The sequence below is a fragment of the Crinia signifera genome, chromosome 8 (assembly GCF_055691185.1).
Source record: "Crinia signifera chromosome 8, ASM5569118v1, whole genome shotgun sequence".
Classification (NCBI taxonomy): domain Eukaryota; kingdom Metazoa; phylum Chordata; class Amphibia; order Anura; family Myobatrachidae; genus Crinia; species Crinia signifera.
Genome location: NC_139224.1, coordinates 144,663,415 through 144,688,053, shown reverse-complemented (window position 1 = coordinate 144,688,053; position 24,639 = coordinate 144,663,415). Strand labels below are relative to the sequence as shown.

At 47.2% G+C, this 24,639-nt stretch overlaps 1 long non-coding RNA gene across 2 annotated transcripts in view; it reads left to right on the top strand.

Moving 5' to 3' along the window:
- Nucleotides 1-24,639, top strand: part of LOC146027122 (uncharacterized) — a 45,645-nt gene that overhangs the window by 15,867 nt on the left and 5,139 nt on the right. The window contains exons 2-5 of one of the 2 annotated variants that reach the window (XR_014454685.1): nucleotides 1,326-1,411; nucleotides 2,983-3,112; nucleotides 3,930-3,963; nucleotides 5,285-5,404. This is a non-coding gene — a long non-coding RNA (uncharacterized LOC146027122). The remainder of the gene's footprint in view (nucleotides 1-1,325; nucleotides 1,412-2,982; nucleotides 3,113-3,929; nucleotides 3,964-5,284; nucleotides 5,405-24,639) is intronic. The other variant, XR_014454686.1, reaches the window with a different exon arrangement.

Sequence of the window (24,639 nt, the reverse complement as noted above, 5' to 3'; positions counted from 1 at the left end):
ATAGCATAATATAAATCTTTGTTTCCATGATGAAATCTATAGACACTTGGATAATTTACTAGAATGTAACATTACAGGACTGCAGAGCATAAGCTGCTTTGTGACGCTTCTGTTTGCACTAATGCGCTCATCTGTAGAGTAAGCACCTGGACCTGCACATCAGGGGTTCTATGGGGAGGGGCCACATCTTAATGGGAAATGGTGGATGGGACACAGTGTTTGTAAGTAATTGTTGGCTGGCTGCATGTACAGGATATAATATGTAAATGAGACTGAAGGGGAACAGACTGAGTATCTTTAGTTACAGAGAGGTCGCAAAATCTCTTCCCTGCTTACGGATCTTTCTTTTACAGGTTCTCAGTAAAGACCTTATTCTGGTCCCATGACAAGAATTTCACAGCGTTGTGTGTGGACCAAACTTCGTCGGCAGTGCCTGCCTTGCTCCCCCCCACACACACACACTGCACGCCGCGATCCCCGGTACGGCTACGAATGGATGATATGCATAATAATCCGTTCGCAGCCGGGGAGAAATCACTCGATGGTCGGCAACCATCGAATGATTTCTCCAGCGCTCGTAGATCAGAGACACCTGTATGGAGGTACCATTGGAATGCCCAGCGTGTTAGTTGGGGTGGTGCTTACCCATTCACTAGGGAGCGAGTGTACACTGCATAGAGATCAGGTCTGAATCAGGCCCAGGGTGATCATAATGAATAGCAGGTAGGAAATAAATATGTGGTACACAAAAGTGGCAAGTTGCTCAAATGAACTTATTGGTCCATTGCAAGTGCTTGCAAGGGAGGGGCTAGTTCAGGCAAGGGAGGGGCTAGTTCAGGCAAGGGAGTGGCTAGTTCAGGCAACGGAGGGGCTAAACAAGGCAAGAGAATCACAGAATTCCCCCACCCTACAGGATAGTAGTAATGCAGATAACTCTGTCTATTTCTCCTTCGCTCCATAGGGATATATGTACACTGAGTTCTCTGCATTACTACTATCATACATATATTCCAATGCACGGATTAATCCTTTTGCTGTACGTACCATCTATGTATATTACATGCCGCATAGATAATGTAGTGCTGGAATAAATTCACCAGCAAATGTAGGGGCATTTTCTAGTGAGATCACTTAGGGAATGACCTGAAATCACCCCGGGTGTATGCCCCATTCTGAACATGTATTATTGGTTATTATAATACTGCTATACCCAGATCTAGCTCCCTTTTACTTTCTTTATCATGCGCCCATTTAAAGTTGAAGTCTTCAATCAAATATGGTTAAAAATAATAATAAAAATGAAGATATAATGTACTTACATGCAGAACCTGGCATGGTCGCATCCAGCAGTGCCTCTGCCTCACTAGATGTACTTAGACCAGGTGGATTTGGGAAGCTTCTCCAGCTGGAGGTAATTGACGAGAAACCCGTAAAATTTGCCTGCTCCGCCGCTGTAATTGGTGGGTAATTGGCCTCTTCTGCCTCCATTAGTTCTAGATGGTTATTACTGGAGGCAGAGGGTGGAAAGAATGCCTACAGAAATAAGAAGTAACGGTGTATATCAGTGATTATTACATCTACCATAGGACTGTGTAAGACAGACAGAGGCATTTAGCAAACTTCTTTATGTAAAGGTTATTTATAGTAGTTTCTATTATAGACCCTAAGAAAATGCCTATATATAAAGCTAAAGGCAGTGGCATAAGTGTTGCATAAATGTAAAAAGGTGTCGCTCAGACCATATATATATATATATATATATATATATATATATATATATATATATATAAAACCACAGCATTGCAGTAGATGTGAGGTCGCTATGGTGCAATTACAGGTGTCCATCTACTCTGTGCTATCAAGAGACATCTATATACTCTAGAAGTGCAGAGAGGAAAATTACATTCCAGAAGCTCACTATGGAAAGTGTAACCTGTGCTCTATAGTCCACTTTGTCTCCTTATCAGCTTATTATGAGGCGCAGGATTATCAATTATATTAGAAAAATGTCAGAAGATGTCACGGAGCTCAAATCTGGGGCAATAAGAAAGTATTGGTAACATAGTAATTATGTTCTTTCTACTTGTGTGTCCCCTGCTAGAAAGAAAACTAAAAATGTGTCTTTGTCAGTGATTTTTATGTAACCCTGAGCACAAGAATAACTGTGTTAGGGAACTTTACACTGTTAAGGCCCCCGTACGCTACGCGATTTGGGCCAGAGGATCCAGCAGATTGTCTGTGACATCCGATCGGATACGATGCGCAGTCCTGTACGCATCGGATCAGAGCTCGGACGGGCTGCACATAAAATACATCTTATGTGCAGCAGTCAGCAGGACATCCTGGGTGTGATGAGCAGGGTGCGGCAGGTGGCAAGGAGAATTGAAAAATCCTATTCAAAAGACTGGGTGGCCACTGTTTGGCTGAGAGATCTCTTTCAGCCAATCAGCGGCCACCTGATCTTTTGAATAGGATTTTTCAATTCATACACCCCCTGCCTGCAGCTCTCCGAGATTATGTGTGATAAATCGCATGTAATTCATGTGTAAAAAAAGGCACATCATGTGCCAAATCTTATTGAGCTCTCTCAGGTAGGGTTAGGATTTAGGTCAGGGTTAGTCTGCAGAAGAGGACAGTTAGGGTTAGGCACTAGGGGGCAGTTAGGATTAAGGTCAGGGTCAGGCTGCAGAAGGGGAGAGTTAGGCTTAGACACTGGGGTGGATAGTTAGGGTTAGGCATTAGGGGGTGGAGTAGGGCTAAAATGACTAAAACTTGACAATTTGTCAGTTAAACCTTTCACCCTGTCTATCCTAGACACTGTCTAATTAGTGACCCTGTCAGCCTATTGCATGCTGACATAATGGCTGTCTATATAGACAGAGCCGATCCCTTAATCCACACCCCATGTATGTGTTTGACACTTATACATTATCTGCTGACCAGCAATGAGTAGCTCATGGAAGTTCTGTTTTATACTTACAGGGAAGTATGGGGGCTCCATCCCAAGGGATTCCATGGCGACCCAATCGATGTGCTGGAAGAAGGGGTGGTGGCGGATGCTGTCATTAACTCCTGGTTCTTGGCCCAGATGGTTATTGACAAGCTGAAAAAGGTATTTGGATGTAATTATACAGCACAGTTCCTCAATACAATCATTGTACAAACATTTCTGCTGCCGGCACAGAAGAATATAAAGGGATTTCTCCATGGCCACAGTATGTTACTACTGACATTCTATCTGGGATCTGTTGTGTGTCTCACATTACATTCCCCATTCCCCATTTCCTGTCATATGTGTCCTAAAGGTCCATACACACTGGGCGATTATGCCCAGTGTGTGTGTGCACAGCGATGATCGCTACCATCGCTGAGGGGGAAAGCTGCTCAGTGCATACACACTGGGCAGCTTTCCCCCTGCCCGGCGGGGGAGGACGGCTTTGCATAGTGCAGAGCTATGCAATGCCGTCCTCAAAGCCGCTCATCTGCTTGTAATAGCAGCAGATGAAGGGCTTTCCTGGCGATGATGCGGGAGCGTGTAGCAGCGCTCATGGCCGGGGCACACACTGGGCGGCTTTGAGCTGAAAGCCGCTCAAACCTGCTGTTTTGAGCGACTTTCAGCTTAAAGTCGCCCAGTGTCTATGGGCCTTAATACTGATGTGTCTGTGTAACAATGGCTGCTCAGGTCTTGCTTGGCAATTGTATAGACATTTGTAAATACGACTACATGCATTACTTACATACATCTTATAGATATACATACAACATATAACATAGGCATGGGGCACTAAGTGGACTCGGCCAGAACTTTCTATACCTGTTATCACTGGAAATATATGTATTGGTGTTTGATAGAAACATATCTGTACATTGTTATATTGTCACTATACAATAGTCTAACGTTACTTATCTGATTATTGTCTGTCTAACAGGAATGACTGCAGAGAAACCAGTGGGATGATGCAGGTGAGGGGCAAACACACGGGCGATTTATGCCCTATTTCTAAGCGATCTGTCTAGGACACTTAGAAATGAAGCACGGATCGCTCCCTTTGTACACCCTATAGCTATGGCGGTTTGCAGCCCTGCACGTCACTATCGCCCACAAATATAGACGTGCATGCACGTTCTATCCTGCTTACATCACCAGTCCGCATAGGCAAACACTGCTCAGCACAGATTGCTCAGCGCATATAGCAGATGATTCCCATGTGTGCAGCGATGTGTGCTGAGCCACCTGTGCTTAAGCAGCACAGGACTCACATCTCCCCGTGTACAGGGCTTTAGTTGAGTATGTACTCCATTGTGATGCTCTTTATATTTATTAATCCTATTTATAAAATGCAGAAAAGTCACCTCTCAATAAAAAAACACCCATGTAGATCTTTTACTTATCTGCCAATAGTTATAGCATAGCTAACAGCTGCGTCAGCCGTCGCCAGAGAAAAGATTCAGCTATTTTCCATAAAGCCACAATCTTTATTCACTGCTGCACAATGCGCGGCATAGAGGAGCATATGGTATGCGTACACTCCCGCTATGCATTCACTTATATAGGAGCTGGCTGGTGCGGGCGCATGCACCCTGCTGCTTTATGGGAGCCTGCTGCGATGCGCTCACACTGCAATCCCACTACAGCAAGCTGCTATACGCAGCAAAGCTGTAGCAGGACACATCTGTAGTCAGTAATAGTGGCCGGCTGTCAGAGTGCAGAGTTTACTTGTAGCAGTAATTGGACAGTAGAGTAGATCAGATACTCTGGTTTTCAATAGAGATCAGAGGACTGAACAGATTGATCCTATAACACAGTGACTAATGGTTACTTACTTCCAACATCTTATAAAGTTATATACAACCAATGACATCATTTATATTAATAATTTATAAATGTAATATCATATTTACCATGTTAATGAGGTCCATGGCGGCAGATTCTGTTGCGCAGAATCTTGAGTGAGCAGCATGACCTCCGGTTATCATTTCGTTCAGGATGACTCCAAATGAGAACCAGTCTTCGCCAATCATGTACTCCTTGCCGAAATACAGCTACCAGAAGAGAGCAATTGGTTACCAACATTTTAGCAATCACTTTATTTTTAAATTTTTTAATTTTTTTTTAAATGAACAAAATAGCGGTAAAGATAACCCCTACATGTTATAGTAACAGCAGCAATATTTAATATTGTTTATAAATAATAAGTACTTCGCTGTTTTTAGGTATATTTTGACCCGAGTTATTGCTCTTTCACTTGAATATGCCAGTTCACGTACTATATATTGTTTACAGCAGCTGTCCTGCCAACACACGGCAGCAGTCTCACGTCATCTTCCCCTGGTAAGAGCCGGACCGGAAGTCGCATGTACCCGTTCCCATGGAGGACGCTATGGTGGAGGGTAGTCACTTAAGGTAATGCTGGTTACACACCAGAACGATTTTGCTCAGTCCCATCAATGTCGATGTAATTTAGTCAGATTTTATGTAAATTGGGCACGTTTTGGCATGTTTTAGATCCGATTCCGATCTGATGGTTACCCTTTGAGCGCTTATTGTATGTATGCACTATTTCCATCTTTCTCACTCTTGGGATTATTACTTTGTGCATGATATGTTTGCAGCACTTTGGGTTCAGCTGCGCACTTTGGTCTGATTTGTATTTTTCAATCATGATCATTCCGGTGTGCACCCAACATAAGAGTCGTATTGTTTACTGTTAATTCTGCACCAGACCCAGAAGTCCAATGCCAGAGCTGCATCGCAATTGACAGCTCTTATGGAAAGAGCTGTCCTCTGCATTAATAATCGCATATGTTAGTGCATGTGGGATTAGTAATAATGCGGTACCCGGGGAATGCTGGTGATGTGGTGGTGGTGGGGGGATGTTAGTGCATCTTCCACATGGAGAGAAATTGCCAACACTTGGCAGAATCAGAATTACCCAGAAATGTGCAACGATGCATGTGCGTGGTACAGTGAATCCTTTTTACCCAACTTGGCTATATGCCGTCACATACGGGGTTGGAATCAGGCCCCATGTACATAGTTACATGAGGAAACAGTAGGAAACCCTTTGCATTTACCTCAGGAATAATGACTCCACACCTTCTAGCACAGCCAGTAACACCCTCGTCTCTAGGCGTGATCTCAAGGGCCAGACCGAAGTCGGCGATCTTGAGATGTCCTGTTGGAGTCACCAAGATGTTCTCTGGTTTTAGGTCGCTGTAAAGAAAATAAAATCTTTGTTTTCATACAAACAGGAATTATTTGGTACATAGATTATATTGCACGTTACATGTGTACATTCTAACTAATAGTAGTTTTATATGTTTGGGAGCAAGGACTAATGTAATCATATTTAGGTTAGTGTCCATGTGATTCCACGATGTCATGTACATCTGTATGTGTTCTGCAGAATTCTAGGTTATTTAATAGTGGAACCTTCCTCAGCCCAATAACCCCTGTGATACTAATATGTGTGGTTACAGCAGACTGTAAATAACTAGTGATATTGATGTCATAGGAAGCAGCAAATGGAGGCTGATGCTGGTCGTTCCCAGCTGGGGAAGGGAGCAGCTTATAAATGGGGTCAGTTTATTCTTATTTGTAACCAGAAAATAAATAATAACAATACAATGACACGTGGGCCAGGCAGCACATTGTGCTTATTGTGCTGTTATTCCCTGAGTGCAGCCGCTGCAATTTATCATTGGGGATTGTAAGCTTTTAGGGGTAATGGGCCTTATTCAGATCTGAGCTCAGTACTAATTTGTTTGGAAAATGGGCAAAACCATGTGCACTGCAGGTGGGGCAGTTGAAACCTGTGCAGAGAGAGTTACATTTGGGTGGGGTGTGCTGAAACTGAAATCTAAATTGCAGTGTAAAAATAATGCAGCCAATATTTACCCTGCACAGAATCAAAATAACTCTATATAAATGTTACATTTGCCCCACCTGCAGTGCACATGGTTTTGCCCATTTTCCAAACATATTTGTACTGAGCTCAGATCTGAATAAGGCCCAATGGGTGAGTTATTTACCTGTGTAGTGAGTGCCAGACACCTTTAGATTCATATAAATAGCAATTGGAGATGGAATTAAAGGAACCATATTAGGTGAAGTTATCCAACCTGTGTCCATCCACCTCTTCCGCAATTATTTATTTGAGCTTTCCTTAATTTGTCATCTGTCACTCCTGCTCCTCTTACTTCCCTTACTACACCTCTCATAACCTCCGTCCTCCTCTTTTTTATGTACCTCCCATTCCTCCACCTCCTTCCCCTGCACGTCTACTCCCTCCTTGCTCCTCTGCGCCTCCCACTCCCTCCCTCCACCTGCTTCCCCTGCACCTCTCACTACCTACTTCCTCCTCCTTCCTCTGCACCTCCCCCTCCGTCCCCTGCACCGCTCACTTCCTCCTCCTTGCCCTGCATCTCTCACTCCATCTTTCCTCCCCTACACCTCCCACTCCCTTCCTCTACCTCCTTCCCCTGCACTTCCCCTGCACCTCTCACTCCCTCTTTCGTCCTCTACACCTCCACCTCCCTCCTCTGCACCTCTCACTCAATCCCACCTCCTTCCCCTGCACTTCTCAGCACCTCCTTCCCCTGCACCTCTCCCTCCCTTCCTCCATCTCCCTCCTCTGCACCTCTCACTCCCTCCCACCTCCTTCCCCTGCACCTCTCACTCCCTACTCAATACTCTCCTCAGCCATAATTGACAATAAAAGCATAAAACAATTGTGCAGAGAGAGCCTCTGTGGCTACTGAGAGCTGTAGATAATGATTGTACATTACTATGTAAAGGAGGCATGTAACATGTAAGTGGGAAATATGTGCCAATTGGTAACATGTATAGCGTGTAGAATGTAGGAAGCAGACATGATCAGTATATTACATTCTGCATTATACACTCCATAGTAATATTGCTTTATTATACTATTATCATACTGTAACTATATAATTACCCATGGACTATTCCCTTGGAATGGAGGAATTGAATCCCGCATACTATCTCTGCTGCATAGAATCTGATGGATAGAAAACAGGTTAATGATACATTGTAGGATGTATAAATAATGGGTGTGGTATAGGGGTCCGACAGTCGGGATACCGACAGTCATTAGCCCGACATCGGGATCCCGACTGGCCGGACTCAGACAGCATGGTGAGCGCAACAAAGCCCCTTGTGGGCTCGCTGCACTCGCCACGCTATTGTATTCTTCCTCTATGGGACCCCCACAAGCAGTGCCAGATTAAGCCTTCGGGGGGCCCGGGGTACTTTAGCCAGGGGGGGCCCCCTTGCACTTGTCATTACTGGCCGCACACTGCATGGGAGAATATTACACTGTCAAAACACAGAGTAAAGGCAGTATAAACTTGGTAATGGGTAACTGCATGTATATATATATATATATATATTACATACACACACATATACACATAAATACATACCATATGAAAAGCCTGTGTTTGTCCCTCTGCACCTTACTCTGTAGGAGACCTCACAGTCCTAGTGCTGCCTTTGATTAAAAACCCTCCCATGACTAATCTGCTGCTGCTGTTCTCCATGGGCATGTCATGAGCTCCACCAATTAGAGCTCAGCACAAACCTCTCAGCCTCTGCCCTCTGGTTTAAAGTGTCATGGGACTTAGTCAACTCCCAGTACTGCACTGCACACTTGTGCAATCAGTGTGCCTTGGCTCCCGATGCTCAGCACCATTAATCATTGTCATATTGGCAGATAGGTGAAGCTGCAGCACTACCCCACTCCCATGCATAAAACCTTTAGCTAATGTCTCCATTATAATCCGGCCCTGCCCTCAAGGGAGAATAGCCGGTGGCCGTCAGGAACCTGGCTGTCTGTGTTTTGACAGTTGGGATCCCGACGTCGGGTAAATGACTGTCGGGACCCGGTCCGGCACCCATAAATAATGGCTGAGTGCAGGGCCGGTGTAAGGCTTCTCAGCACCCTAGGCAAAACTCCAGCCTACTGCTGCCCCCCCCCCATACTGCCACCAATAACCATTTTCAACCCCTTAATGCATACTTGATTAACATTCTGGAATAGCAGAGAGCCTCCCAAAATTGAGTGGTCCTCCCAGCCCCCCAGGTGGGTGGGCAAGACTCTTGCTTTCTCTGGAGGCCCCCAGCACCCTCCCCTTTGCCACCCACAACAGAGTACAGGAAGAGAGGGAAGCAACATAGGGAAGTTTGCCTCAAGTGGAAGTATCGAGGTGAGGTCGTAGAGGTGCATTAAGAACAACAAGGATCCTCACAGACATCCTTTATTTTTTGATAGGCAGACTTGGTGGCGCCCCTTAGATCCTGGCGCCCTAGGCAGCTGCCTAAAGCTGCCTAGTGGTAGAGCCGGCCCTGGCTGAGTGATGTATAATCCTGCCACATCTGACGTGTGTCATTTCCCAAACCACATACATAGCTGCCCCTTAGTACATGGCCACCTTCATGTTGCTGCACACAGAGATGACAGCAGCTGTATAATCCTGTCACATCTGGAGTTTGTTACTACTAATAGTATTACTTTGCCCAATATAAGGTGACACATATAAGGCATGCTTTTATATACTGTATTATATATTGAATACTGAATGAATACAAAATGTATATGTATAATATATAATCTATCAGTAACTCCTCCCTCTATCAGCAGCTGTAACAACACATTACTCTATATCCTCACCTTGCACTGGAGATGTCCATGGGCCCATTCCTCATCAGGAGACTACGGAAGTCTCCGCCACTGGCATACTCCATCCCAAAGAACACATGATTCTGTGTATGGTAGAAACAATTGTGTTATTATACATGGCAGGACAGGCAGGAGGGACAGAGCTAGGGCGAGGGGAATGTCACCTTTGTCCGAAATAACTAAGTAAGGGGAAATTCTATACATTATTCATTCACTTCTCATGGGAATATAACGGACAGTCTAGGGATGGCCATCGGTGCCTTTGCCATCGATGGTTGCCATCGATGGCAAAAGTGCAACAGTCCATCAATAGTGTAAAACTATGCAAGGGTAACCATCGTAGTTTTACATATCGATGGTCATCTATAATGTATGAGTGATTGGCCTGTGGGCCAATCACAATAAATGGGTGGGGCTTTGCGGGTGTCGGGGGCAGAGCCATCTGGTTCTCCCCCATTGATGGCAAAAGTATTCGACATCGGTCATAAACCATTGATGATTTTGAATCATCGATGGTCGATGGCCATCCCTAGGACAGTCATGGGGAGGGGACGGGACCAGGGGGCGGTGCCTAGGCCAACAGTACATAGGTGGACAGTCATTAGGCTAACCACTATAGGTCAATAGTCAATAGGTCAACACATGAAATATGTTGGACATGATAAAAAGGTTGACACAAGCATTAGGTCGACATGTAAAAGGTCAGAGGCAGTCACAGCCTTACCGTGCTCTGATGGGAGAAGTAGCCATGGATGAGGAATGGGCACCCAGATGCAAGGTCTAGCACTTTTCTTTCCATGAATGCATGTTCTACGCCGATCTCTAGGAGCCATCTCTTGCTCATGACCTTCACAGCCAACAACTGGCTGTGAGCTGAGTGTGAGGCCAGGAGAACCTAGAGGAAATATCACAGTGTTAACCTCATAACCACAGTGTCATGGTGACGTCATCCCTTGTGGGTCCCTAACACTAAGCTGAATTCGATTTGAGCCAATTTCATCCGAATCTGATGGATCGGGCTGAGCCATGTGTATGACATGCCATCGTATCCAGTGCATGGTCCCCTATCATAACGGAGGCTAACGGATGGCATGCGATGTTGCCATCCGAGAAGATCCAGGTCAGCTCCAGGGGGGGGGGGGGGGGGATGGCCATACACTTCTGCGATACATCGCAATAGTGATAGTGTATGGGCAGCTTTACATCGGGGGTACGGAATCCCCCCCATGCCGGTAAAGCCCAGCCACCACCGGGCACCACCCTAGAAATATGCTTTTGTGTTACTGTTAATAAGAAAAACATGAGCTATGTGCTAAGGAGTGATACATAAGTGACGGACAGGGGTGGATTTATGGGTGAGGGCGCCCCTAGGCACAACAATAATGCCGCCCGGGGGGGGGGCGGCGGATGGCCATACACTTCTGCGATACATCGCAATAGTGATAGTGTATGGCCAGCTTTACATCGGGGGTACGGAATCCCCCCATGCCGGTAAAGCCCAGCCACCACCGGGCACCACCCTAGAAATATGCTTTTGTGTTACTGTTAATAAGAAAAACTTGAGCTATGTGCTAAGGAGTGATACATAAGTGATGGACAGGGGTGGATTTATGGGTGAGGGCGCCCGTAGGCACAACAATAATGCCGCCGCCCCCCCCCCCCCCCCGCCTAATTGTATTACTGTGACATTTTTTATTTGTTATTCTGTATGTATATTTACTAAGTGGGACAGTTTATCCATTTATACTCTATTCAAAATGGAATATGGTACAGTGCAGTAGATAATTTGCAGTTACTGGTACATTTCATGCTGACAGTACTATCACAAGCATCGGAGTGCCGCCCCCAAATATGTGCCTAATGGGAAATTTGGCTCTGGTGATGGACATAAATTAGACAGTGTTACACTGGTAAACAATAATAAAGTGCTACATTGAATGCTACCATGTGATGCCCCAAGCAGCCAGGCCGTACCCACACTGGGGTATTATATAATACTTTTACTGCCAGAGATTTTGCACCTTGTAGGTTGCGTTTCAGTGAAGCAGCATCTTCTACACAATGTAAAGATGTTTCACACGTATATAAGTGCCACATGTAATACACGCAACATTCCCTGATGTTCTAGCTGATGCTGCACTGATAATGTAAGAAAAGGGGCCACTCTATAGCGGTAGGAGGTCACACATTACACAGTGCGTCTATCCTTCCATGCTTCTATCACCCCACATACTGTAACCTTATTACAGTGACTACTAGAAGAGGTCGCCCTACCCAAACCATCGGACACTGTAGTGTTATATTATAGCAGGGAATGTTACACATCATGCAGTTATACCGTGTGCAATATCATTACATGGAATGGTGAATCACAACTGACATTGATGATATTGCACTGCAGCCTTGTTCACCTAATAATATGGGGGTTTATTCTAGTTCATTCTTTCTGACAAAATCCTTCTTAGATGGACAAAACCATGTGCACTGCAGGTGGGGCAGATGTAACATGTGCAGAGAGAATTAGATTTGGGTGAGTTATTTTGTTTCTGTGCAGGGAAAATACTGACTGCATGATTTTACACTTCAATATAGATCTCAATTTGAAGAAAAACCCCACCCAAATCTAATTCTCTCTGCACAAGTTACATCTGCCCCACCCGCAGTGCACATGGTTTTGTCCATCTAAGAAGGATTTTGTCAGAAAGAATGGACTAGAATAACCCCCATGGAGACATATAGTAATTCCCCTGTGACAACTGAAACCTCATTGCTTACCTTCCCAAAACCACCTTGGCCTAACTGATGGTGAAACGTCAGTCCCTGGATGGTACGAGAGACTGCATCTCTGAGGCAGGATGATGGAGCACTGCTGGTTTCTGATGGAGAGAGAAGCCAGAGGAGAACATTTCAACAGTGCCCATATATGATAGAACATGAATTAAGGTGACGTTTATATTACCATGCCCCCCCCCCCAACTTTGGCAGATGAGGAAGAAGGATGCTTGTGTGTGCCCAAATTTCTGTGGGCGTGGCCTCCTGCTCCATGGGTGTGACCTATGCTCATGGAACTGCTGCGAGGCACGCCCCATCTATGCAGCTCTGGGGGCATGTCCAGCACTTGGGCCCTTATTCTGATTGACGCGTACTTTTCCGCATACTTTCGGATCGCGTCTTTACGGCGTCTGCGCATGCGTGGAGAACGCAACGCGCATGTGCCACGCCTTGACTCCGAACCTGTTCGGGCAAATCCCGTACAAAACTGTTCACCGCAATCAGTCGGGAAATATGGGCGTATTATGGGCGTCATGCGGAATGACACATGGGCGTAGTTTCAAAGTGGGCAAAACGGGGCGGAAACATGGGCGGACACGGGGGAGTACACTTATGTTGGGGGGCGTGCATTCGGATACCACTCCGAATGCACGCGAACAAAAAGGGAAGAAATGTGCGGTGTCCAAAAGGCTACTATTGCTTAGCGGACACCACTCGTTCCTGCGGTAGGCGAACGGACCGCCTAATGACTACAAGCATTAACACCTGAACCCAATAGAATCGACTCCTTTACTCATTACTCACTAATAGGATGCTTGTCAGTGCTTTAATTGAAACCATTGCTGCTTCAATTGCTGTAAGGGTTAATGTGTGCAATGCATGTGTTAGGCATGCTTGTAAGGATATATTGGCATCTAATTGATTCCAATTCCAAATAAGCATTTTTGTATGAGGATAGGTAATTGAATAAGTGGGTCATGTGATGTATTGCAGAATAGACATAATAGTGGGTTGTTTGGCGTAAATACACCGCTTACGTGCGGAAGCACCGCTTGCCTCCCGTTCGGATGCGGTATTCCCGTGCATACTCTGTAATACTCTGTAATACCGTGCAGAATCGGAGTGATTCTCCCGCACACGCATGGTTTGTATGTCGTCCGTAAACACGCCCTGTTCTTAAAGAGTGAGTCCGTCCGAATGCGGAGGACACGTGGGCGTTTCTACGGACGATGGCCGCACGCGGCAGCACACCGTGGCGTGCGGACCGCACCGTAAGAATTCGGGAATATCCGCACCGATCAGAATAAGGGCCTTAGTGAGCTACTGGCCATGCTCCCAGCCGCTCTGCCTACCTGAATAGATGCTGTGCACAGGCACACAGCATTTATTCCCTGCTGAGCAGCGGCAGGCAGGGGGGATTCCCTGTTACCGCACCATCACCACTGCGGAACGCTGCCGGCCCCGGGTGGGATGGCAGACTATCACAAAAACTGGATGGTTCAGCGAAAATCAGGACAGTTTGGAAGAATGTATTACAGCAGAAAAACAGGGTAAAGTGACCAGAAAATCAGCTAAGTGACATGAAGATTTCCATTCAGTTATCCTACTGGGGAAAATGTTAGTCCAGTAGCATCAAGAGGCTAATAAGCTATTTTGCTTAGAGATTTTCTTTTATGAAAACAGGACAGAGCGATGCACTTTGTCATATGCACACGTGTGCAGCTCTGACGGGAGAAGTACATATCCAACTCCACCAACTGTATCTTGTCCCCATTGGGTAATGCTATCTTCAGATAGGGGGCAGTGTGCAACAAATAATTACTGGCTGAGTAAGTTACATGGTCAGAGGAATTATTGTATGGTTGGATGGAGACCACATCTGGTGGACACTTCGTCCCTCCCTTATTGGTTGGGTATAGGAGACGGATGCCAGCAGCTGTTTATGCAACTGACCCATCACTCTTTTTATGTTTAATCTGAGGAAGGGGCTGGAGGGGAGGAGCTTATGTACCGCTCTCATTAAGTGCTGACTACCTTTATCTACACCTCTATCTGCTTCTCTCACAGACACAGTGATCAGCGCTGGGCCTTACCCACTGACACTACCTATAATCAGGGCCAGAGCGCCCCGGGGGGGGGGGGGGGGGGTGCCCGTGCGCCATGCTGCTCCAGGGTAGGGGTATGGGGAACGCGATGATGCCTGGGGGGGGTTTGCTGTGTTGCTCGGGGTGGGGGGGTGGATGCCGTGCTGCACACTCACCGAGAAGCATCTTCCTTCTGCCGGGGGGCTCTCCTCTGCTTCTGCTGCAGGTCACTACCGCCCTCCAGTGGCCGGCGCCCTAGGCAAATGCCTAAACCTGCCTAGTGGTGGCGCCGGCCCTGCCTATAATGACTATTATACAACTGGCACTAAAGTTAATATTAAACGTGATTTACAGAAATCATTTATAAAACTGATGGGATAACTAGTCTGTTAAATCAATACAAACAAACATGGGTCAAAAACAGCAGAAATATCTCCTTTACTGTCAGCAAGAAAAGCGCTGCTGCTGGCAGAGAGAGGGAGTCACACTGCAGGGGGGAGTCATGCTGCGGGGGGGGGGGGGGCAGACTGCAGGAGGGAGTCATGCTGCGGGGGGGGGGCAGACTGCGGGAGGAAGTCACGCTGCAAGGGGGAACAGACTGCAGGAGGGAGTCACACTGCGGGGGGAAACAGACTGCAGGAGGGAGTCACAGGGGTGAAACTGGTGCATGGGGGAGTCATGCTGAGGGGTGGGAGACATACTGTGGGGGGAGTCACACTGCAGGGGGGGACAGACTGCAGGAGGGAGTCACTCTGGGGGGGACAGATTGCAGGAGGGAGTCATGCTGTGGGTGGGGACAGACTGCAGGAGGGAATCACACTGTGGGGGGGGGAGGGGCAGACTGCAGGAGGGAGTCACGCTGTGCATGGCCGGCTCCACCACTTGGCAGCTCTAGGCATTTGCTTAAGGTGCCGGCTACTGGAGGGCGGCAGTTTGCCCCCGCATGGAGGTGAGCGGAGGTGCAGAGACTGGAGCGGGCAGGGTTGTCCGTGCCGCAGGGGTACCACTACCTGCGGCCCTGTGTATTAAGCTGGCGGCGGCAGGGTCCCTGCAGTGATTAGCCAATAACTAGTGCTATCCGACGGCCGGGTGGCGGCGCGGGAAGCGCTGCTGGGTTTGAAAACACTTGCCGCACGCTGATTGGCTGAGATTCAGCCAATCAGCGTGCGGCTAGTGTTTTCAAAATCAGAAGCACTTCCGGCGCCACCGCCCAGCCGCCGAATAGCGCTAGTTATTTGCTAATCACTGCAGGGACCCCGCCGCCGCCAGCTTAATACACAGCACAGCAGGTACCCCCGTGGCACGGACACCCCTGCCTGCTCCTGCCGGATGGCGCAGCAGGTACCCCACAGCAGGTACACCCCCCCTGAGCACCGGGGCACACACCCCCCCCCTCGCCTGGGGCACTCCGATGAGTGCGCGCTGCAACAACACGGCACCAAGCAGAAGTGACACCGGTCACCCTAAACTTCACCTACCGCACACTCCTCCGAAAACCTAGGAGTGACATCAGGCTGTTAAAGGGGTACCCGAAGAATCCACTAGCTTATCTGACAGCGGGACGCCGCACTCAGATAACCCTAAGAGACTATTATCCAAGTGCTCTCACCAGAGACTTATCAGACTGTTCCTAAAGTTTACGCAATCCTAGGGAGGAATCACCAACCTTTGATGCGCACAGTTAGGACTGAGCATACAGACTATCCAACTTATGCTTATGACCAATTGACCTTTTTTTGTGGCCAATTGTGTACATTTTAATTGAATCCTTGTTTGAAGTAAATTACAATTGCGAACATACTGAGTCTATTACCAATTTCTACTGTATACAGCCATATGCACCCATATATACTATATATAATATCACTGCATATTGATTGATAATTAAGACAGAGCGCGACACTAACCCACAAAAATGATATAAGTTCACAAAGATTGGATCCCAGTCAGATCCATAAGTGTTCGCAGCTAGTCATAACATCAATCTCAGTGCGCAGATACAACAAGAAATTCTCTGCCACTGATAATCTGCCAAAGCAGGTGATCTCCAGTGCAGTGCCGGATTATTGTGGTATACCTTTACTGCTATATATAAGCATTATTGTATTTAACAACAAGGTAGATATCACTGAATTAGATTTGGATACAAGTAACTGAGCATGTTGTACATAAATTCATGGAGATGTATTTTCTAATATAAGTAGTAGACACAGAGGCCTCAGCACCTAGCTCCTATACTACAGCTACCAAACTACATTCAGTGCCTGTATAACCACCGTGTGTGTGTATGTATCACTTACTTCTTCGGTCTGCATCTGCTTGTGGGTCTTCTCTCTTCTTTCTTACCGCGCTGGTCTCCGAGCAGGGTGATGTCCTCCTGCAGATCTTCTTTCTCCTTGTGGCCGCCTTCCTCCTCGTCACCGTCCTTTTCTGCATGCCAAAACTCCACTTGGCCTTCCACCGCATGGCCAAACTCCACCTGGTCATCCTCCGCATGGCCATGCTCCACATCGAAGTCTTCATTGCCGTCTTCTTCATGTTTTCTCTCTGCAAAGCCGTCCTCATCCACGTAGCGATCTTGCCTGTAGCTCTCCTCCACATCTATAGCTACCAACTGTCATCTGACTACCAACTGCCACTTTTGCAGCAGAGGGTGAAAAGTAAACAGCTTGGTTGCCATGACAACATTCAAAGCAGCAAGTGCTGTGCTGTGGCATTACCCAGTTATATCTGTGCACTACATACAGTACAAGTTGTATATGTTATATCAGTTGGGGGGAATGTGTGATATTAGAATTGGATTTAATAGTGATTTCCTAAATTATGGTGGGGGACATTTTTATAAGCAGACTGATTAGATTACAATTTATATATATTGAGGTACATATTTGGTTATGTTTGTCACTTCTATTATAAAAAAAATTCTTAGAAACATTCATTTATATTCCTATTTTATTTATTACCAGTTACTTCTATATATAGCTCATTTTAGAGCAGTGATTCCCAACCTCAGCCCCCAGTCCCCCATCAGCTTTCATATTCCAGGTCACCTGTGGATTTTTGAAATGTGACCGTTGCTGATACACAGAGCACCTGCTGGGTGACCTGGAATAGGTAGTAGCTTGTGGGCCAGATGCACTAAGCTTCAAAAGTAATAAAATGGAGAGTGATAAACAACCAACCAATCAGCTGTTGCCTGACATTTTTTGTCTGTGACATTGAATTTAGGAGCTGATTGACTGGCTGTTGCATCTGGCCCACAATCTACTATCTATCACATGCACACGCAGTGTATAATAATACCAAAAAGTCACTAAAATGATACATACAGAACACACAGATGCACTGACAGCTGAGCACAGAAGCATCTAAAGCTGGGTACACACTTATAGATATATCTACAGACGGATTGGGCATTGTGTTCTCCATGCCCGCTACCTGATCCGTCGGGACTAACATCACAAATGGGCGGGGATTTACATGCGCGCACCCACTAAGCTGTCAATCACGGTGGCGCTCCTTGATATATCAAGCATCGGCTGTGGTGCATAATGATGCGACATATCTGAGAACGACGCAGTTCACAGATATATATCGCTCGTACACATCAGCCGATGGTGCATCGATATATCAACCATTCAATAGTACTATAGGAGGCAAGTGCTGAGGCCTCTATTTCTACTACTACCAATTATAAATACATTTCCATGAATTTATGTACAACACGCTCAGTTACTCGCACCATAGGGTCATTTAGTGCTTTTGGCCTTGTTGGTAAATGTAATAATGCTTATAAATGGAAGTCATGGGCGTGTTGCACATGTGTGATGTATGTGCCTCTGAGCTGATGCAGCAGATCCTGTGTGTTCTCACATCGGGAATGCACCAACACTTACAGTACCCAAGTTTGAGTGATGCAGAGGTGTATGTAGTATGATCACAGGATGCTGTCACATAGGTACCGTACAGTGCGGGCGTGTGGGCAGGACAGGCGGCTATGCAGCGCTCAGCTTTGTCTAGTTCCAGGTATATATCTTACAGCATGTCGTCATTAGGTCGACAGTCAAAAGGACAACACAAGCTGAAGGTCGACATGAAAAAGGTCGACCCTGAGTTTTTCATGATTTTTCTTTATGACTTGTTCATACATTACCACACCAGTGGGCATAGAGGGAGGGTATAATAGTGTAATTAGCGCAGCCTGGCTCACACAAGGGGATGTGGTAGACTGATGCAGTGCCCATGTCGACCTATGTCAACATAAAGACCAAAACAATGAAAACCTTTTTGCTGGTGTCGACCTTTTGACCATGTTGACCCTTTGACTGGGATGCGGTACACTGATACAGGGCTAATGATCATCTTAGTTAGTATTTCATGATGGCAGACACTACTATGGCCGACTTTACTCCGGAAAAAGGAAACTATACTTGTGTTGACTTCCTGACCCTGTCGACAGATTTCATGTGTCAACCTAAGTCCTGTCCACCTGGCGACCGTATTCTTTAGCTGCATATGAGCAAATAAATGGTGGTGGGGAAGGTGGGGGGTCACGTCTGTGTCTGCCTCTGGTGGCTGGAACCCTTAATCAGGCCCTGTGCCCATACAGAGGTCCGACTTGTCTGATGCACCAGTCAGACCTGATGTAACCAGAACCCCCTAGCAGCGCCCCGGGAGGGTTCCATGTTACTTGGCATGCAATAGTACATCCTTAGAGTTCAATGGAAAAGCCCCCACCAGGTGCCGCTGATGGTCCATTACAAATGTATCCTATGTGTAGCACATAAGATCTCCAGCGACTGATCTGATGCATATGGGGATGCGCTTTAGATCCGATCTGATGTCACACACCTCCAATTTCTGCAGTTTTTATCCCATATATCGGCCCAATCCATCAGAATCGTGTGAAAACAGGCCAAATCAGACCTGTGTATGGGCAGCTTAAGGGCCGGATTCTCTAAGCTTCAAAAGTGATAAAACGGAGAGTGATAAACAGCCAGCCAATCAGCTCCTACCTGCCATGTCACATACTGTGTTTGAAAAATGTCAGGCAGGAGCTGATTGGCTGGCTGTTTATCACACTCCATTTTATCACTTTTGAATCCTAGAGAATAACAAAGAAATGCGGTAAAAACCCTGTTATCGGACTTCCGGTTCCGGGTTACATGGGCTAACACACGCAGCCCAGAGCTCCGTCAACCCTCCAGCAAACGGAACCTTTTAAAGGCTCTACCCAGCTTCGATCTCCCCCAACTCCGACCCTGCACCTCCCTCAACCCCCGATGGACAAGCTTGTCACCTCCGCCGGGACCGCTGGCTCCCCACAAGAGAAGCGCCGCTCAGCTGACAATATGGCGCCGGATCGGGGTAATGGGGTGGACTCACCTGCACATAAGAAAGCTGCCGCAGAACACTCAGACGCAGCGCACCAGGTATGCCGACCCCCAGATGCCCCTGTCACTTATGGGGAAGTAGTGGATGCCATTCGCTCCAATCCTGACACAGACAGTGTCAGACATAACGTCCATGGAGACGCATAGCTCAGCCAATCAGGACTGAGCTATGTGTCTCCATGGAGACGTATCGGCCAATCGCACTCTCAGCCTCTGTAGCGCTGGAACAGCGCTACAGAAGCTGTTAGAGGCAACGGAGAAAGCCGGTTCTCCCCGCTGCCTGTCAGTGCAGGGGGAGCCGGCTGTGAAGCAGCCAGACCAGCGCTGGATCCAGGAATGGTAAGTAACGCTGGTGTAAAAGTGAGGTGTGTGTGTGTGTAATAAACTTTTACTTCTCTGTGTGTGTGTTTTTTATAAACATTCTTTTTACAGGTGGACTACAAGTCCCAGCGGGCCCATTAATGCCCCGCATGCTGGGACTTGTGGTTCTCCAAGTCCCAGCATATGGGGGAGGTCTGCTGGCACTTGTAGTTCTCCGGTATAAAGCAATGTAACGTATGATCGATTTAACCCTATCAGGCCGGCGTCCACTGGCCACGGACGCCGGTGACAGCCCCGGGCTTCAGCCCTGGACGGGTGAAGCCTGGGGGGGGGGACCCCTTTATTGGGGGGGGGGGTCCCCACTCCTCCAGGTACCCCGTCCAAGGCTGACCAGCCACGGTGCTCATGTTTTGGCCGGGGGACCTTGTATAAAAAGTGTCCCCCGGCTGTGGCATGACACCGCGGGCTGTTGGAGCCCGGTGCTGGTTTCAAAATACGGGGGACCCCAGATTTTTTGTCCCCCCGTATTTTTGGAACCAGGACCGGTCCAAGAGTCCGGGGCTGGTTTCAGAAATACGGGGGACCCCTATGCTTTTTGTCCCCCCGTATTTTTGGAACCAGGTCCGGCTCAATGAGCCCGGGGCTGGTTATGCTTAGGAGGGGGGACCCCACGCCGTTTTTTTTTTATAAAAACACTTTTACACATTTTTATTAACAGGACCATGCACAGATCTCAATGATCTGTGCATGGTTCTGTCAAATTCGCCTGTCAGAACCTGGTCTATTTTTTTGGCGATTTTTGGTAACGTTTACCAAAAATCGCACCCTATTACATTTGCGAGTTGTATACTTTATAATGGGAAAACATCTGGATGCGATTTGAAATGTGACTAAAAATCGCCACTTCCAAAAGTGTGATTTCGCGGTAAAAAGTGCGATTTTTTACCGCGATTTTCAACCTATTAAATGTGCGATTTTCGGAAAATGTGCGATTTCGCCCGTTTTTGACCAAAAATCGCACATGTCTAAAAATCGCACCCTATTACATTTCGCCCACTGTCTTATTTTTTTTTCTTGAACAAAAAACACCATAGGGCTTATTTTAGGGGTAGGGCTTATTTTAATGAACATTGACAGCAAATGTCAAGAAACATGCCCCCAGTCCTCCTTAATAAACATGCCCCCAGTCCTTCTTGATACAGGTAAACATACCCCAGTACTCCTTAATAAACATGCCCCCAGTCCGCCATTATATCGGCAAACATGCCCCCAGTCCTCCATTATACTGGTAAACATGCCCCCAGTCCTCCTTACAGTAATAAACATGTCCCCAGTCCTCCCTGATAAAGGTAAACATATCCCAGTACTCCTTTAAGTCTCAATAATGTCCAGCTCTTCTTTGCTGTGACACAGCTCCGTTCTGCAACCGCGTTATGTGCGCGGTGACGTACAGCACCGCAATGCATCCATGGGAATAGAAGCGTTCTTCAGAAGAAGCCTGTGCTTTTACCTACACAACGGAGGTGAGGGGGGTTAGGGGTGGTGAGTGGGGGATAAGGGGGGGTTTAGCAGGTGTAGAATCTATTGTCTGAACGCCAGATAATGAAATTTTACTAGGGCTTATTTTCGGGGTAGGGCTTATTTAGGACCAGTGTCCAAAATCAAGGGTAGGGCTTATTTTCGGGGTAGGTCTTATTATCGGGGAAACACGGTACCTCCTATACTACAGCTACCAAACTACATTCAGTGCCTGTATAACCACCGTGTGTGTGTATGTATCACTTACTTCTTCGGTCTGCATGTGCTCGTGGGTCTTCTCTCTTCTTTCTTACCGCGGTGGTCTCCGAGCAGGGTGATGTCCTCCTGCAGATCTTCTTTCTCCTTGTGGCCACCTTCCTCCTCGTCGCCGTCCTTTTCTGCATGCCAAAACTCCACTTGGCCTTCCACCGCATGGCCAAACTCCACCTGGTCATCCTCCGCATGGCCATGCTCCACATCGAAGTCTTCATTGCCGTCTTCTTCATCTTTTCTCTCTGCAAAGCCGTCCTCATGCACGTAGCGATCTTGCCTGTAGCTCTCCTCCACATCTATAGCTACCAACTGTCATCTGACTACCAACTGCCACTTTTGCAGCAGAGGGTGGAAAGTAAACAGCTTGGTTGCCATGACAACATTCAAAGCAGCAAGTGCTGTGCTGTGGCATTACCCAGTTATATCTGTGCACTACATACAGTACAAGTTGTATATGTTATATCAATTGGGGGGAATGTGTGATATTAGCATTGGATTTAATAGTGATTTCCTAAATTATGGTGGGGGGACATTTTTATAAGCAGACTGATTAGATTACAAGTTATATATATTGAGGTACATATTTGGTTATGTTTTTCACCTCTGTTATAAAAAAAATTCTTAGAAACATTCATTTATATTCCTATTTTATTTATTACCAGTTACTTCTATATATAGCTCATTTTAGAGCAGTGATTCCCAACCTCAGCCCCCAGTCCCCCATCAGCTTTCATATTCCAGGTCACCTGTGGATTTTTGAAATGTGACCGTTGCTGATACACAGAGCACCTGCTGGGTGACCTGGAATAGGTAGTAGATTGTGGGCCAGATGCACTAAGCTTCAAAAGTAATAAAATGGAGAGTGATAAACAACCAACCAATCAGCTGTTGCCTGACATTTTTTGTCTGTGACATTGAATTTAGGAGCTGATTGACTGGCTGTTGCATCTGGCCCACAATCTACTATCTATCACATGCACACGCAGTGTATAATAATACCATATAGTCACTAAAATGATACATACAGAACACACAGATGCACTGACAGCTGAGCACAGAAGCATCTACAGCTGGGTACACACTAATAGATATATCTACAGACGGATTGGGCATTGTGTTCTCCATGCCCGCTACCTGATCCGTCGGGACTAACATCACAAATGGGCGGGGATTTACATGCCCGCACCCACTAAGCTGTCATTCACGGTGGCGCTCCTTGATATATCAAGCATCGGCTGTGGTGCATAGCAATGCGATATATCTGTGGACGACGCAGCTCACAGATATATATCGCTCGTACACATCAGCCGATGGTGCATCGATATATCAACCATTCAATAGTACTATAGGAGGCAAGTGCTGAGGCCTCTATTTCTATTACTAGCATTTATAAATACACAAGGTGATTCATCGCGCCCTACGGGCGCTCTTCACACCGTCGTAAGGGGCTGCGCCCCCTTGATTTGTGAACGTTTGTATATGAGAAAGATGGTTAGAATTGTATGACAGATGCCTGTATTGCAACTTGAGTTATAGGTGAAATGTGTTAAATAGAGAGCATATGATGTGGAAGGGGTGTGTATTGTTTTGTTTAATTAAAAAGCGGTTACAGAGTAAGATGTACATTGATAGTGTGGATGGTACAGTGACATTTCTGGGTGTGGGGGGGGGGGCTGTGTGTGCGTGTTGTTTAGGTGTGTGTGTGTGTGCAATAGTATAGTAGGGTGTTTCTGAGTCAGCGGCTCCCCACTGGCGGAGGTCACGACACAGGAAAACAGGAGGCTGGGTAGTGATAGGGGTGTGTGGGCATAAGGGGGACTAAAGAGGAGGGTGGGAGATACTGTGCAGCTTCTGCCAGTGGGTGAGGGTCCAGCGTGGCAGCACAGGAGTACAGGATGGTGGCCCTTAGTCAGTGTCTCCTCCTACTGGGTGGGAGTTAGTGTCCATGAGAGCAGGAGGCTGGGCTATGAGGCATGATAGGGGCATGTGGGCAAAACAGCGTCAGCGACTCCCCAGTGGTGGAAGTTACGGTTCAGGCGAGCAGGAAGTTGGGTAGTGATAGGGGTTTGTGAGTATACGGGGGACTAAAGAGGGGCTTAGAGGTGCTGCCGTGGGTGGATGCCGTGAATTGCGGGAGGGGGGGGGTCGCAGGGGGGGGGTGTGGTTTCCGCGAATTGTGGGAGGGGGGGGCGCGGGGGGTTGCAGTGAATCGCGAGAGGGTGGGGCGCGGGGGCGGGGGGTTGCCGCAATGACAGGAGGGGGGGTCAGGGGTGGGGAATCACGTTAGGGGGGTTGTTGGGGGAATGGTGAACAGCGGGAGGGGGGGCCCGGGGGGTTGGCGCGAATCGTGGGAGGGGGGGTCGCGGGGCGCTGCAATCACAGGAGGGGGGGTGTCATGGGGTGGGGCCGCGAATCGCGGGAGTCAACGGGGGTGCCGCGAATTGCGGGGGGTGTGCTGCAAATCGCGGGAGGGGGGTCGCGGGGGGTGCCGCGAATCTCCACAAGAAAAAATCAACACAGAAAGTTCAACACATGTAAATGTTGACATAAGTGTGGCACTTCATCGGTGTCCATGTC